The following is a 13,516-nucleotide window of genomic DNA, read 5'->3' as shown; positions in this document are numbered from 1 at the left end:
CAAATTGTTTAACAATCTGCTTGTCTTGCTAATATGCATATTAAAGAAAAATGAAGTAAAAACAAGTCTTCAGGATGGTCTCTTAACCAAATGTGTGACTGATTTTTAAGCCGTTTTAATATTACCACAAGTACTAATATTTTTTACTGGCAGAATTTTGGTCTGAATAATGATTTTATTAGATGCCCTTGAACTAGCCGGATACACTTTTACTCAAGAAATGATGAGTAAGGGGACCCTTGGGTGGCTCAGTAGTGAAACATTCTGCCTTTGGCTCAGGTCGTGATCCCAGGGTCCAGCAGGAAGCCTGCTTCTCCCTCTCCCTCCGCCTGCTGCTCTGCCTACTTATGCTCTCTATCTCTGTCAAATAAATAAATACAATCTTAAAAAAAGAAATGAGTAAATTAGTCCCTAGAACTTTTATTCAATTCTGATTTACCTTTACTTTTAAAAACTTCTGAACAGGCCATGCTTAGCATAAATATTAGAATTCACAGAGTAAAAAGCTACCCTTGAGTCAGCTTCCAGTGCCTTTTTTCTTTAACTGGCATGTTATTTCTACAGAGCACTATTTGATTGACCTATTCTGAATTATAATAAAAATAATTATGAATTTGTTATTACAGTAGGCATGACGTATAGCATACCTAATCATTATGGAGGATTATAAGGACCCGGGGCAGAATGTCGCATCTGTTTCAATGTTGTGTTTAGATGTTTTACAAGTATAAAAACTGGTTCGAGTAATGTTTACCAATCTCCTTTTGAATTGATCATTTTATTCCTGAGACAGTACAAATTATTGATCCTTTTTGTGATCTAGGCTGTTGGAATATATCAAACCTTACCAGGGACTGTGATAATTAAAGTGCATTCTTTATTGAACTTTACAGATACAATTTTTTAAAAAGATTTTATTTATTTGACAGAGATCACAAGTAGTCAGGCAGGCAGAGAAAGAGGAAGGGAAGCAGGCTCCCTGCTGAGCAGAAAGCCCGATGTGGGGCTCGATCCCAGGACCCTAGGATCATGACCTGAGCTGAAGGCAGAGGCTTTAACCCACTGAGCCACCCAGGTGCCCCTAAAGATACAATTTTTGATTTTTGGTTAACATGTAAGATATGGAGGTTGATTGCTGACTTAACTTGGATAAGCAGCCTATAAATGGATCTCATTCTCTGTTGAAACATTCTCTTAAATGATAACGAAATATTGGAGTAAAAGTGTATGATTTAGACTAGAATATATTTAACATAAACACGTACTCTATCATATTAATATATTATCATTTGATATCCAAAAATAGGATGAATAATCCCCTTGTTTTCAGAGCTTGTACTGCCAGTTGAATAGAAAACACGTATTTGTCCTCACAAGTCATACATACTCATTCGTTAAATTGGGAAGCAGTGCCTCATCCAAATCAAATGTGTATCGGGTTCAGTCTACCCACAGTATTGTGCAAGAACAAAGCTAAGGAAGATTTCAGGTAACAATGAAAGAAAAAGACAAAGGAAGGATAGACTCTTAACATTTCATGGCACCCACTTCTCATCTTTCATTAGCTCTGACTTTGTCTCATTGTAAGGCCGAGCTACAAGAAAGTCTGGGAAATGTACACTTGTTTTGGGCAATTATGTGCCCAACTAAAATTCTATTGTTATAAAAGAAAAGGATAATGGATATTAAGGCATAAGTAGCATCAGCTGCCAGACAGAGATCACGTCTTCTACTGATTATTTTAACTCGCCTTAAACAGTATAACCACATCACAGAAAATCTTTTTAAAGGTAGAATTACACATAATCTCATCATTGTAATGTAACAACTCTTTTAATTTGTTTATATCTTTCTAAATACGTACATATTTTCACTTGGCTGTAATAATAAATACAATAGATTTAAAATTTTTACCTAATATATTATACCTTAAACATAATCCATTTAAAAAAATAATTTTTTTTAAAGATTTTATTTTATTTATTTGACAGAGAGAAATCACAAGTAGACAGAGAGGCAGGAAGAGAGAGAGAGAGGGAAGCAGGCTCCCTGCTGAGCAGAGAGCCTGATGCAGGGCTTGATCCCAGGACCCTGAGATCATGACCTGAGCCGAAGGCAGCAGCTTAACCCACTGAGCCACCCAGGCGCCCCTAAAAAAATAATTCTTAATGGCCACATGATAGCCCATTGTGTTGATGTGGCATAATTTACTTAACCATCCCCATATCATTGGACATTTCAGTGACTCTAATTTCTTTTTTTTTTTAAAGATTTTATTTATTTTATCTGACAGAGAGAGATTACAAGTGGGCAGAGAGGCAGACAGAGAGAGAGAGGAGGAAGCAGGCTCCCTGCTGAGCAGAGAGCCCGATGCGGGACTCGATCCCAGGACCCTGAGATCATGACCTGAGCGGAAGGCAGCGGCTTAACCCACTGAGCCACCCAGGCGCCCCAGTGACTCTAATTTCTCATTGTTGTTGCTAATTAACACTAGAGTGAGTATCTTCATAGACTTTTTTCTTTCAGTTATCTTTCTGTTACTTATTTTTTTACCTATTTGCGCTGTAATCAGAAAGCATGATTTGTATGATAGTGATTCTGGGAAACTTGTTGACTTTATAGCCAAGTATATGGTTGGTTTTCATAAATGTTTCTTGCATTCTTAAGAAAAAATATACCTTGTCTCTAGTTGGATACATGATTCTATTCATGTCCTTTTGATCAAGCTTATTAATTATTTACATTTTCTTTATGCTACTAATTTTTGATCTGTGTGACAGCAGTTACTGAGAAAGGTATATTTATATCAGTTTCTCCTCATACTTCTGTCCGTTTTTGCTTTATGTTATTTGAAGATATCATCAGGTACATATGTAACTTCAGAATTAGTGTTTCTTCCTGGCAAGTTGAATGTTATCTTTATGTAGTTACTATCTTTATTCCTTTTTTTTTTAAAGATTTTATTTATTTATTTGACAGACGGAGATCACAAGTAGGCAGAGAGAGAGGAGGAAGCAGGCTCCCGCTGAGCAGAGAGCCGGATGCGGGCCTCGATCCCAGGACCCTGGGGATCATGACCTGAGCCGAAGGCAGAGGCTTTAACCCACTGAGCCACCCAGGCGCCCTCTTTATTCCTTTTTAAAAATATATTTATTTATTTGAGAGAGTGAGCGATAGAGCATGAGCAAAGGGAAGGACAGAGGGAGAGGGAGAAGCCAACTCCCTGCGAGGCAGAGAGCCCGATGCGGGGCTCCATCCCAGGACCCTGAGATCATGACCTGAGCCAAAGGCAGACACTTAACCGACTGAGCCACCTAAGCACCCCATTATCTTTATTCCTAATAAATTCCTCTGTTCATAACAGAGCTGCTCTAGCTTTCTTCTGGTTAGAGTCGGCCTGGCATGTCCTTTTCCATCTTTTCGCATTTTCAACCTTTTTATGTGTCAGAGACTTGCTAGATGCTCACTAATTCCATTTCTTCTTCCTGGAAACACAGGAATAACCCCAGCTCTCTGCAGTTATGCTAGGACCACTGAGGAAGGTTGGCAGAAGCGATGTATGCCACTTCTAAGCTCGGCCCCTAAAATGCCGTGCATAGTCTTATATATGCCCTCTCCCCTGCTTACATGGCTCAAGGCAAACAACTCCAAGATGGTAAAACTAGGATCGACAGATCCCAGATTCCTAATGTCACTGACTGAAGGAGTGACAGCTAGAGCAGCAGCCTCACCCAATGAACGGTGATGTGAGCAAAAATTAAGTCTTGTATTAAGCTCCACTGATCTTAGGAGTGTTCGTGCCAGCAGCTAACATTAATTATTCTGATATACCATGTCTTTGTATTTTAGGTTTTCTCTAGGACACAGGAAATATCTGGATTGTTTTGTTTTGTTTCATTTTAGTCCAATCTGAGGATATCTTTCTTTTGACTGGTGAGTTCAGAACACTTACACTTCATTGTGATTTTAATTAATTGTTTGTATGCAGAATTCTCTTTATCTTTATTTTGTGATATCAGTCCTGCTTTTGCTCTATCTTCTCCGCTTCCTGTTTTCTTTCAGAGTATTCTTTTGATTCCACATTTTCCCTTCTATTGGTTTGGAAGTTGTGTACTTTCTCTTCTTAGTGATTACTCTTAAATTTCAGCGTGTGTACTTAAAATTTAAATCAATAGCTCCACCCCCTCCCAAACTATCCAGCGGCTTAAGGATGGCCAATCACCATCCTCTTGTCTTAAAAGTTATTGTTAGCCAATATTTTAGCACCATCTTATTTTTTCAAAGACTTTATTTATTTGATAGAGAGAGAGAGAGATCACAAGTAGGCAGAGAGGCAGGCATAGAGAAAGGGGGAAGCAGGGTCCCCGCTGAGCAGAGAGCCAGATGCGGGGTGGATCCCAGGACCCTGGGATCATGACCTGAGCTGAAGGCAGAGGCTTAACCCACTGAGCCACCCAGGCGCCCCTAGCACCATCTTATTTTTACCCTCCAAATTAGACATTATTGTTATTTTATAAATCCCAGACTTTCCTTCTGGGATAGTTTCTCTTTATCCTTATGTATACTCTTAAAAGTGCCTTTCATATGCACTTTTTGGTGATAATTCTTCCAGGTTTTGGTTTTCTGAAAATGCCCTCATTTCGTCCTACTCTTAAGTACATAATTTAAGTCGTATCAAATTCTACATAGATGGTGGTTTTCTCTCAGCAAGCTAAAGTTATTGTTCCACTGTTGCTGCCAGGCTAGTTTTTCCTTTTAGATGATCTCTCTTTTCTCTCTGACAACTCTGAAGATTTTCTCTTTACATTTTGTGCTCTTCAGTTATGTGGAAGAGGGATTCTTCCCACATTCTCTCTCATATACCTCCATTTTGTCTCACTATACTGTCCTTTGAGAGTCTGGCTTTATCCAGATGCCTCGGTTCCAATTCCCTCCCTTCCCTGAGTCCAAGATCTTTTCTCCCACACATATGAGGTCATTAAAACCCAAGACTTTAGGTTCCTGAGAGTGACAAATGTGCTTGGAGTCATCAATCACAGACCACAGTTTGGAGCTCCCTCTTTATTTTTCACTCCTGAAGATTTTCCTTCTTACAAGCTTAATGATACCTTTTTATTATTTTTTATTTATTTATTTATTTTTTTTAATGATACCTTTTTAAAAAAGATTTATTTATTTTGGTCGGGGGAGAGATGGGGAAGAGGGTCAAGCAGACTCCCTGCTGAGCGCAGACCCCCCCCCAAGACCAGGCTCTATCTCAGTGCCCTGACATGACCCAAGCCTAAACCAAGAGTCAGACACTTAGTGGACTGCACCACCTAGGCACCCTCTCAACAAAACCTTTTAGAAGACATTTTTCTGTATTTTTTTTAGGGTTTCTTTGTTTTTTGCAGTGGAATGGTTTTTCAGACTCTATAGTCCACCATTTTGTCATCATAAATGAAAATCCACATTGTCTCTTCATTCTGTTGAATTCTATCCTCACGATAAAATCTTGAGAGTGGTACTACTTACTGCATCAGAGAGCTTAAGAATTTTTATAGCTGTTCACATACATTGTTGGATTGCTTCCCAGCCATTCTCTTCTTGAGTGGTGAGTACTATATTTGTTTATCCACTTCTTGGAGACAGAGTACTATCAGTAGCGAATGGGCTTTGAATCACTCGAACGTGGTTCTCCCTCTCCCTACCCCATCTCTCTCTCTCCTTCCACTCTTAACATGTATTGAGAATAGAGAAATATTTTCTTTACAAGTTTTGTTATGGTTTGAGATGTGAGAGAATTAAGAAAGAAACCACCACTTGAGAAGGAAAGAATGAAGATACACATAGAAGAACTTTAGGCTAAAAATGCTGTTAGTTTCAGCTCCACCCTCAAACCCCAATAAAATTATAGTAGAGAGATCTTTTTTAAAGGCATAAACCTTCAATGATAAAAAGAGAACAGAGAGAACAGAGACAAAATTTTGTCAGTTGGAAAACTTACAAATGGTAGTTTTCATTTCATTTCATTTCATTTCATTCATAGCAGGTGTGAGAAATTGAACTTGTACTGGCTGTAAGGAAAGCTACAAAACCACTTCACACCATGGGACCCCCACAAGACTCAAGAATTGGCAACAGCAAACAAGTTACCTTTGGAAGTGAAGGGTGAAGGGAAAGGATTTGGCTGAAAATCTGTGTAAGAAGTAATTAGAACACCAAATCCCTTCCCCACTGTTACGGGTTGAATTGTGTCCTGTCCTCTCCCTGGGAAAAGATGTTTTGAAGTCCTACCTCGGAATGTGACCTTATTTGGAAATAGAGTTGTGGCAGATGTAATTAGTTAAAATGAGGTCATACAAGATAGGGTGGGCCCCTAATCCGTTTGGACTGGTGTCTTCAACAGAATCAGTTAAAACAGGAATTAAAGGGGTTGCGTCTACGGATCAGAAAATCGGGGAAAGAGAGGTAGAGCCTAGTGGATTTTATATAATCATTGTAGAACTATTTGACCTTTAAAACTCTGTGCAAGTATGCATTTTATTTTAAAAACTAAAAAAAAAAAATTTAAACACAAGAAAGCAGGAGAATTATTGGGACAGAGAGACAAGAGTGTGCCAGAATAGACAATTCTTAGCTTGCTCAAGCTGGTTGTGAAATTTCTGGAAATTTCATGAACCACTTGTTAAATACAGCGATTATTTAAAAAGAAATTGTATAAGCTTATGATTAAGTAAACTATTATATTAAAAGCACAGTTAGTTACTCAAAACTCATCACTTCTGGGGCACCTGTGTCACTCAGTGAGTTAAGCGTCTGCCTTCGGCTCAGGTCATGATCCTGGAGTCCTGGGATGGAGCCTTACTTTGGGCTCCTGGGGTCTGCTTCTCCCCTCCTTTCTGCCCCTCCCTGTGTTTGTGCTCTCTGTCTCTCAAATAAATAAAATCTTTTTAAAAAATCATCACTTCCTACTTACTTTACATTCTACTATGATCCTCTGGTCTCAATGTTATTTATGTGTATTGCATCTCTCTGGTAGAAATGCCAAACAACAGTGTGCTACTGGACAGCTCTGCTCACCTCTGTGTTGTGATATCATTTTGAATGTTTATTTCTTAAACATTCTAATTAAGTATAACACATTTATAGAAAACTGGATAAAACATATATACAGCTTCATGAATTATTGTAAGGTAACACACTTTTGTAACTACCATCCATGTCAGAAAAAGAACCATGGCCGACCACTGTGGAAGCTCTCAACTTGCTCCTCCCTTCCTACGAGTAACTGGACTTTTGACTCTTCTGGTAACCATGTCATTTTTTTATAGTTTCATCACCAAGTATGCATCCACAAACACAAACACTATGGTTTCTTTTCCCCTATCTTCTTCATATGGCTTTTACCTCTTTTTAATCTGGAGGCCCCACCCCCTCTCTTTGTCCCCTTGCAAGTTTTTGACAAACCAGGTGTGGTTTTTTTTAAGATTTTATTTATTTATTTGACTGACAGAAATCACAAGCAGGCAGAGAAGCAGGCAGAGAGAGAGGGGGAAGCAGACTCCCCGCTGAGCAGAGATCCCAATGCAGGGCTTGATCCCAGGACCCTGGGATCATAACCTGAACTGAAGACAGAGACTTTAACCCACTGAGCCACCCAGGTGCCCCAAAACCAGGTGGTTTATCCGTAGCATCTGCCATGGTCTGTATTTTGCCGACTGAATTCCCATGGGATAACTTAGCATGTTCTTCTGCCCTCTGTATTTCCTAGAAATCGGTAGGTGCATCTAGAGACTCATTATTATTAACAACAATGACAACAACCAAAATACTAATTCAGCAACTATGTATTGAACACTTACTACATGCCTGAATGGGATGCTATAAAAATATGAAGTAATTTTTTTTAAGGACTTTCATTCATTCAGGCAACAGACAGGCTCTTCTCGAGGGACAAATTGTTCTGGTTCTCTCTGTAACGTTAGCTTGGTTGCCAACTCAAAAGTTATCTCCCAAAGTGTTAGGCCTTATGTGCAAAACATACATTAACTGACAGAGGGACTAGTGATAATAGTTCAGAAGTGGTGCAGCAGTGCCTTCCTGAAGAACTAATGAACGGTAGAACCACTTGTACAGAAACCTCTGGTCTGTTTTTCACAGCTGGTTTTAACACCGGTACATTTATGAAGCACTGCTGACAATGATGGTAAATTTCATAGGAACAGTTTCTAGGAACTCAGCAATAAAGGATTTTTAAAAAGAAGAAGAAATGTCATTATATATTACTAAGTAATCAGAACCCTAAGTTACAAAAAGGACGCAGAAGAGTAAGATTTTATAACTCGGTGCTTTCAGCTTTTTCCTATGAGAAAGCAGTATTTTAATACTCTAACTAATGCTGATTACTTTTAGAATAATACTGACAACTTGAAAAAATGCTGATTTGCTGAAAATCCAGCATGAAGGCTTCCTGTTCATGAACAGGACTTGGCTAAGATGTTTTAAGTGTGGTTTAATTTAAAATCATTTTTAGGGGTGCCTGGGTGACTCAGTGGGTTAATCCTCTGCTTCAGCTCGGGTCGTGATCCCAGGGTCCTGGAATCGAGCCCCACATCAGGCTCTTTGCTCGGCAGGGACCCTGCTTCCTCCTCTCTCTCTCTGCGTGCCTCTCTGCCTACTTGTGATCTCTCTCTGTGTGTCAAATAAATAAATAAAGTCTTTTAAAAAAATCTTTTTGTTGTTGTTGTTGTTTTTCCAATTTATTTATTTTCAGAATAACAGTATTCATTATTTTTTCACCACACCCAGTGCTCCATGCAAGCCGTGCCCTCTATAATACCCACCACCTGGTACCCCAACCTCCCACCCCCCCGCCACTTCAAACCCCTCAGATTGTTTTTCAGAGTCCATAGTCTCTCATGGGAGGGTATGTGCTTTGGGGTAAAAAAATCGTTTTTTTAAAAATTTTATTTATTTGTCAAAAAGAGAGCGCACAAGCAGGGAGAGTGGCAGGCAGAGAGAGAGGGAGAAGCAGGCTCTCTGCTGAGCAAGAAGCCTGACGTGGGGCTCCATCCCAGGACCCGAGATCACGACCTGAGCTGAAGGCAGACACTTAACTGAGCCAACCAGGCGCCCCTAGTTTAAAATAGTTTTGTGGCTTATTTTCATAGTGTACTAGTGAACATTTTATGTTATATATATGTTTATAAAATTAGTTTTAGGAACACGAACTTAATTCACTTCTACTATTAAATCTTTGCTTAAAAGTAAGGTAAGATGTTCATATTTGTGGACCAAGAAGATAGGAAAGAGTGAGGATTGCCCCAAACCTCAAAATTTTTAACTCTACTCTATAATTTTACAATATTATATTCAGCTATGATTCATAGAAATGACATTAAGTTTAAAATATTCATGTGTATCATTTTTAAAGTTCTCCAAGAGGAAGCCATTTCCTTCTGTATTTTTGGAAAAGTGAATATTCATTTCTCCCTCATAATATTAAATTATGACAATCCTTGGCATTCAAATTAACCTGTCAAATTATATTCTGCAAAATTCTCCAACATTTGCAGAGATATAAGAACTTCTAAAAGTGAAAATATTAGGATATAATGGTTATCGGTCAGACTGAAAAAATAAATACCAAAAGTTACACTATTCCATCATGGAATACTAAGAAAGAACCAAACACAACCTGAGCTTATTTTGGATCAATAATTATTACAGGTTTCTATAAATAACAGGCCTCCAGTGTTAAAAGATGTTGGATCAGCATTTCCGGAAATCTATGACTAATGCCATTATACTATCTGTCCCAGGGAGTTTTATTATGACATCATCTCTTCAGAAACTTTAAATATTAATCCATAGGTTATTCTCAGCATGCAATCCATTACTTTTTTTTCCCATTCAGAGTACTTTCTCATTTAGCACAAGCAAGTTAATGTAATTCTTCCAACATATTAAGGAAAGTAAGATCAGATCGTGATCTTCAGGTTTACGTCAATTTAAAGTAAGTAAAAATGCTCTATGCAAAGACTATACTTTGCCAGTCCCTTTTTGCCTTCCCAGATTATTTCTGAAAACACAGCATCAAAGGAATATTATTTTTGACAAAAATTTTACAGTGTCATTCCCAGGAATATATTTCTACAGTTTGAGCAATTTTGGAATAAATTAAATCATGATATTCATATTTTCCTTCTAAAGAATGCAAACCGTTCTCTGGGAGGTAACTTATCTGTCTCCGAACTGTGATTCCCTACCCAGCGTGGCAGCTGCTGCGCAGGGGCTGTGGTCCTAGCCCTTTGCCTTCACTACTTTGGTGCACGCGGCCTCACCGCCAACTTAGCAGCCCCTGACCACCTTTTTTAATTCTTATTCAGAAATTCTGTATTCCTGTTTAATGGCATCATTAGGAAGACCATTGCAATGCGCTGATGGTAGACAACTTTTTTTTTTTTATAAAGATTTTTTATTTATTTATTTGAGAGAGAGAGACAGTGAGAGAGAGCATGAGCGAGGAGAAGGTCAGAGAGCGAAGCAGACTCCCCATGGAGCTGGGAGCCCGATGTGGGACTCGATCCCGGGACTCCAGGATCACGCCCTGAGCCGAAGGCAGTCGTCCAACCAACTGAGCCACCCAGGCGTCCCGGTAGACAACTTTTTGAATTTAAACCTGGGGGTGGTGTGCCTGGCTGGCTCGGTTGAGCATCTGCCCTTGGCTCAGGTTGTGATCCCCCGGGTCCTGGGATCCAGCCCTGCGTCCCCTGCTCAGCGGGGAGTCTGCTTCTTCCTCTCCCTCTGCTCCTCCCCCCATAAATAAATTTAAACCTGAGAAGTTGTGATTTTGTGAATTGTCAGGATAGTGAAACAGCTGTGAAAAGAAGAGCAGAGTGGACTGAAAGACAAATGCAAAACCTGGAAAAGGAATAAGTATTGGGAGGGACAGATAAAACTGACCTTTTGTTTTTTAAAGATTTTTATTTATTTATTTGACAGACGGAGATCACAAGTAGGCAGAGAGGCAGGCAGAGAGAGAGACCGGGAAGCAGGCTCCCCGCTGTGCAGAGAGCCCAAGGCGGGGCTCGGTCCCAGGTTCTCAAGACCATGACCTGAGCGGTAGGCAGAGGCTCAACCCACTGAGCCACCCAGGCTCTCCTTGTTTTTGTTTTTGATAAGTAGACTGACTTTTTTCAGGGTGTTTAGCTGACAGAGCCCACTGAGGCTGGTTTTTACACTGCAGGTCAGGAGTGCCAAGTAATGCCATTTGGGAGGGGCTCTTACTCTGTGCCTGAAAGAAGTTGGTGTGTAAATATCCCAGCTCCTTCTGTCTCTGGTAGAATAACTGAGGGGTGTGTGTGTGTGTGTGTGTGTGTGTGTGTTATCCTGATTCTCAGAACCTCCCCAGCACAATTAAATCTAATCACCCTCAGTGGTAAGAAACTTAACACACACTATATTGGCTGTCTTATCTTCCTTGTCTTACTTCCCTAGTAACTTCCTCTTTCGCCTACTGAGATTTTCCTTTATTTGTTTGTTTTTGTACCTTCCAAATAAACTACTTGCGCTGGACTCCTTCGAGTCAGCTTCTGGGAAAACCAGCCTAAGACTTACCAGCCCTTACCGCTTTGGCTTATTCTTTCCTCCAAATTTGGACTCTGTTGTCATGTCCTGATTTTATAGTGCAGTGGAGAGAGCAAATGTCAACTTAGTTAGGAAATGACTCTTCCACTCCTTCTGACCAACCGGTCTTCTTTTTACAGGTGTCATGGATAGTCAATGTAATTCCTTTGCTCCAGGGTATAGATCTCTACAATTGAATTTGGCTACCTGGGGGGGCGGGGAAGGGGTCTGTTGTTCTCTATAGTCAAATCAATGTCCCAGTCAGGACTTGGTGATTTCATGAGTGTATTCCACATTTAAAATTCTGTGAGTTTTGGCACCAATTCTATGGAAACTATTCCAGAAAATTGAAAAGGAGGGAATACTTCCCAAACCAGTACAATATAGTACCCAATATAGTACAATATAGTACCCAAACCAGACAAAAGGAGTACAAAAAAGAAAACTACACAAAAGTATCACTCATGAGCTTAGACACAAAAAATCCACAAGAAAAATTCAGCAAATCAAATCCAGTAATATATAAAAAGAAGTATCCACCATGACCAAGTGGAGTTTATTCCAGGATGTAAAGGTTCAATATTTAAAAATCAACTAGTGTAGGGTGCCTGGATGGCTCAGTTGTTAAGCGTCTGCTTTGGCTCAGGTCATGATCCCAGTGTCATGGGATGGAGTCCCACATCAGGCTCTGCTCAGCAGGGAGCCTGCTTCTCCCTCTCCCTCTGCCGCTCCCACTGTGCGCTCTCTCTCTCTCTCTGTCAAATAAATAAATAGAATCTTAAAAAAATCAATTAGTATAATCATCATATCAACATGCTGAAGTACAATAATCACATGATGATATAAGTGATGCAGAAAAAGCATTTAACAAAGTTAAACACTCATAATAAACACTCTCAGCAAACTGGGAATTAGGGGAACTTCCTCAATTTGATAAAGAGCATCTAAAAAAAAATTCTATAGCTAACCTCAGACATAACGGTAAAAGACCAAATGCTTTCCTCCTAAGATTAGGGAGAAGGCAAGTATGTCCACTTTCACTACTATTTTTTTTTTAGTTTTTATTTAAATTCCATTTAGTTAACAAACCGTGTCATATTAGTTTCAGGTGTACAATTTAGTGATTCAGCACTTCCGTACATCAGCTGGTGCTTATCAGGACACGTGCCCTCCTTCATCCCCATCACCTGTCTCACCCATTCCCCACCCCCACCCACCTCCACTCTGGTAACCGTAAGTGTGCTCTCTATAATTAAGAGTCTGTTTTTTGGTTTCTCTCTCTCTCTCTCTCTCTTGTTTTCCCCTTTGTTTATTTTGTTTCTTAAATTCCACATATGAGTGGAATCATATTTATCTTTCTCTGACTGACTTATTTCACTTAGTGTAATCCTCTAGTTTCATCCATGTCACTGCAAATGACAAGATTTCATTTTATTTTACAACTGAATAATATTCCAATATATATATATATATATATATATATATATATATATATATATGCCACATCTTTATTCATTCATCAATCGATGGACACTTGGGTTGCTTCCATATCTTGTCTATTGTAAATAATGCTATAAATATAGAAGTACATATATCACTTTGAATTAGTGTTTTTGTATTCTTTGGGTAAATACCTAGGAGTATGATTGCTAGATCATAGGGTAGTTCTATTTTGAACTTCTTGAGGAACTCCATACTGTTTTCCACAGTGGCTGCACCCGTTTGCATTCCCACTGACAGTGTCCAAGTGTTCCTTTGTTCTCTCCAGCACCTGTTGTTTCTTGTGTTGTTGATTTTAGCCATGCTGACAGGTGTGAGGTGATATCTCATTCTGGGTTTGATTTGCATTTCCCTGTGGTAAGTGATGTTGAACATCTTTCCATATGTCTGATGACCATCTGAATGT

Source organism: Neovison vison, chromosome X (genome assembly GCF_020171115.1).
Source record: "Neovison vison isolate M4711 chromosome X, ASM_NN_V1, whole genome shotgun sequence".
In the NCBI taxonomy this organism is placed as follows: Eukaryota; Metazoa; Chordata; class Mammalia; order Carnivora; family Mustelidae; genus Neogale; species Neogale vison.
The sequence above is the reverse complement of the archived record's forward strand: the minus strand, read 5'-3'. Positions refer to the sequence as shown.